Below are 4,512 nucleotides of genomic sequence, written 5' to 3'. Positions count from 1 at the left end.
ATCACGTAGAGGATACAATTTATTTATTTGTGTGGCAATGTCATTGGATGGATGTCCAAGACGATGGTGCCACAAGTTACAAGTATTAATCTGCCTATTGTTAACAGGAAAAGAAATAGCAGTATTGTGGGGAGCTAGGTGATGATGAAGACGCAGATAGTAGAGGCCCTGATGCAAGTCAGCTGTGCCAATCGTCTTCTGGGTATGGTTCACCTGTATGGTGCAATGAGTCGATGTGAATTGTACATTACAATTCAAAGCAGCAGTGATACGAGGTATAGAGATTATGTTGGTAAAAAAGTCAGGGATGTATAAGACATTAGTGAGATGAAGGTTATGGTTTAGGTGAATGGTGCCACATTTGTTTGTAAAAATGGTGTGGCCATTAGGGAGTTTGACAGTAATCATGTTCATATTGTATAATGTATGAAAAAGGGATCGACGATGGCATACGTGGTCCGTAGCACCGGTGTCTAAGATCCAACAATCAGTAAAAATAGGAGAGGGTGGTGTAGGAAGAATACCTGAATTTGTATTTATGCTGGAGTGAAATTGTTGGATTTGAGTAGGTACCGAATTTTGTGATTGCTGAAGGAGAGCAAGGAAGGCCTTGTGTTGATCAGCTGTGAAGGTGGGTTGAGTGGTGTGTGCTTCTGATTCCAGGTCTTCATTGTTGTTAGGGTTCTTAGTGTATGCTGAAGCATTGTTGACCTGGGGTTTCTTGAGATATGGTGGAAGACCATGTTTCTTGAAGCAAACCTCAACTGTGTGTCCGGATTTGTTGCAAAAAGTGCACATCTTGAGGCTTTTACCATGCCCAACTGCAGAATTTCTGGGATTGTTATCAGTGCTAGAGGATCGGTGTTGTGTCTTGGCAAAATTGGCAAGAAGTTTATCTTCTTCAATAGGTGCAATCATCTGTCGTTCATGTTGTATTAGCATAGAAAAAACTTTGTTAATAGGTGGTAAAGGATTGATAAGCATTATTTGGGATCGAACTAGAGCATATTGCTCGTTTAATCCCTTCAAGAATCGAATCACGTAATTAGTTTCACGGTAAGATTTGATAGTGGGAAGAAGGGTGCAAGAACATTTGATAGCGCAAGTGCAAGTAGGGATAGGTCTGAAATTGTCAAGCTCCTGCCATAGCTTTTTGAGATTGGTGAAGAATTGAGTGATGGTTAGGTCGCCTTGTTTGAGATTGAAGAGTTGTTCTTGAATATCAGATATGCGGAAGATGTCGCCTTGGTGGTATCGATCACGAAGCTCCGTCCAAATCTCAGATGCAATATCCATCCACAAAATGCTCTGAGCAATGTCTGGTTCAACAGAGTTGGTAATCCAAGCCATGACCATGGTATTGCATCGATCCCACACTAGAGTAAGGGGATTCGATTCATCAGGTCGAAGAAGAGTTCCATCAAGGAATCCAATCTTGTTCTTGGAACGAAGAGCGACGACGATTGAGCGACTCCAAGAATGGTAATTGAGGTTGGTGAGTGGTGGAGAAACGATAGCAATGCCAGGGTTGTCGCTAGGGTGCATAAAATACGGATCCATCATGTCCGTTTGATAGCTTTTGGATGAGCTACGGTTGTTGTTTTTCTTGTTGGACGGTGGAGTGGGTGGCGGTGATTCTTCGTCGGATGCCATGTGATTAGGTCAAGAACAGAAAAGGGGAAAATTGCAGAGAGAAGGAGGATAAAGGATAGAGAAGAAAGGGGAGAAGAAGGAAGAAACGAGTCGAGGAAAAGAGGAAAGGATAAGGTAGAACACGTGTAGGTTAGGAAGAGGGAGTAGAAGCGTGAAAAATTATTCTCACTGATACCATGTTAACATATGTTTCATTAAGCATATGTGAATACAAAAAAACTGATAAGAAAAGGAGAAGAATGAAAATCTTGTATTATTTTTCATTAAGATTAATGGCATACCAATGAGCCATTTATACAGCAATTAGAGTAACGGTCAAGAGGACAAAGAGGAATGGGCCAGAAAACATAATGGGGCAAAGATAAAAAAGGAAAGGAAAATAAGTTATGGGATTTTAACATGTATCTTCTTCTGCTGTATCTCTCCTCTTTTTCGTCCTCCCCTCTCTCGCTACAGCCATATGAAGTATTTATAATGGTGTGGATTAGGGTTTAACCTTGCTAAATATTTGGATCCCTTCCTATATTTTAGGATCTCACCATATAATTTAGGAGAGTTAGCTCTAACATTTTGCATGGGCTGGTATTTCAAAAGTTCAAATTTAAATTTGCTATTAAGTTAGAGCCAAAATTATTTTTATAAAACAAAACCATCATATTATAAATAATGAATAAATGGAACATGAGTCACTAAACTATAAAAAATAGTTATTATAATTTAATGAGCTTTAACAAATAAAATTAATTTAAAATTTTAATTATACAATTAAAATTCAAATCTATTTTTATTTATCATTAAATTAAAACTATTTTATTTATATATATAAAATTATTTATATCATACAGATAACCAAAATCATTATTATTTTTTATATCTGTATCACATAATAAATAAATTAAAATTTATAATTTATATGAGAATGTATGCTAATGAATGAATGCAAATGTGAAATGAATGCCATGCATGAATCAATTTATTATAAAAATTAACAGGCAAATTTTGGGGTATGACAGTCATCAACATTTGATCTCCAATGAATGTATTCCTACAAATCTCCCAATTCTTTATGTGAAGAATTATGACAACAAATGAATGTGATGTTTGGTTATCAAGATATTCTTGAAGTGATAAAAATAATGATAATCAACTTGTAGAAGGTGCAACAACTACACAAAGAACTGTGCACAAAGAAGAGAAGACGAAAGATTTCAAAGCTTTGTATCTCATTCATCAGTGTTTGATCCTGCTAACTTTGAGAAGGTTGGTGATTGAACATCCTCAAAGGAAGATTTGGAAATCTTTGAGAAAAGTTATGAAAAAGTTGACAAGAAAAAGGTGATGAGGTTACAAACTCACAAAAGACAGCTGAAATTAATTCAAATGGATGAGAAGAAAACCATTAGTGAATTTACTACAAGAATCACAAGATTGGTATTTACAAAGAAATAATGCGAGAAATAAAGGGTCTCATTGTAAGGTAGCCCGAGAGAAAGCTTTGTATGTCATTCTTATAATAAAAGATTGCAAGTTACAAACCATGTCTACCTAGGATTGTTCCATGAATGTCATTCTTATAATAAAAGATTGCAAGTTACAAACCATGTCTTCCTAGGATTGTTCCATGAATGTCATTCTTATAATAAAAGATTGCAAGTTACAGATGAAAATCCAAGTTAGAGCAATGAGTCAAGAATCAAGGCAAGGTCCACATGCAAGGGTCCTAATGAATCCTATAAGTTCACAATGGGTCACAGATGAATGCATTTTTTGTTTTTTGATTTTATCATGTTTTTGTTCTTTTGATTATGCAATGATAATAAGTAAGCAACAATTGAAATAAATATGCATGGGATATATATATATATATATATATATATATATATATATATATATATATATATATATATATATATATATATATATATATATATATATATATATATATATATATATATATATATATATATATATATATATATATAAATGATGAATATGAGAATAAAACGCTCGAAGATAAATGACAATAAAGTGAATTGACAAGAAAGATAAATGACAATAAGATAAATTAGGTCAACAAGATCAATGGTTAGTGATAAAGTTAATGGTTAGAAATCAAATTGCACAAGGTAAACTACTTAGGGATTATCTGTCCGCAAGTCAAAAGAATCAAAATATGGTGCATCGAGAGATAACCTATCATTGATGTAAGGTATTGAAGATGATTCATGATCATATATCAATAGATTTGAATCAAAGAAGGTTATAACAACCTCATCTCCATCTATCAATGATTTGAAGAGTGGAAGATTGTATTACACAAGTTAAAAGTTAGATAAGATACAAGTTAAATATCAACCAAAGTGTTAGTGACTAATGATCAATGGATACAACATAACACAAAAAGAATCAGAAAGTAAAGATCAAGTTAGTGAATGTCTCATTTATACATCAAGATGTTCAAACATGATCAACTATGGGCAATCTACAAACACCTCAAAGTGTCAAGAATGGTCTATTGATTATTCATCAACATATTTGAAGTGTTGAAAATTTAATCAACCCTAGGATCAATTACCAATGATCAATAGATTATCATCAACCAAGACCAAACTTAAGGGCAAAACGGTCCCCAAAAAAAATGAAGAAAATAAATAGTAATAATAAAAATATTTTATGAAATATATTTAACAAAATATTTGGCTAAAAGAAATAAATGAGAAAAAAACGGTAAAGGGTGTTAGATAAATAAATAAAAAGTTAAAATAAGAAAGACAAAAACAAATTAAAAAGTGAGAAAAAAGAACAAAAGGGGTGTCAGGGGTTAAAACCCCAACCTTGAGGTTACAAGTCAAGCGCCTT

This window comes from Lathyrus oleraceus, chromosome 7, assembly GCF_024323335.1.
Source record: "Lathyrus oleraceus cultivar Zhongwan6 chromosome 7, CAAS_Psat_ZW6_1.0, whole genome shotgun sequence".
NCBI lineage: Eukaryota > Viridiplantae > Streptophyta > Magnoliopsida > Fabales > Fabaceae > Lathyrus > Lathyrus oleraceus.
This window is presented reverse-complemented; position numbering follows the sequence as displayed.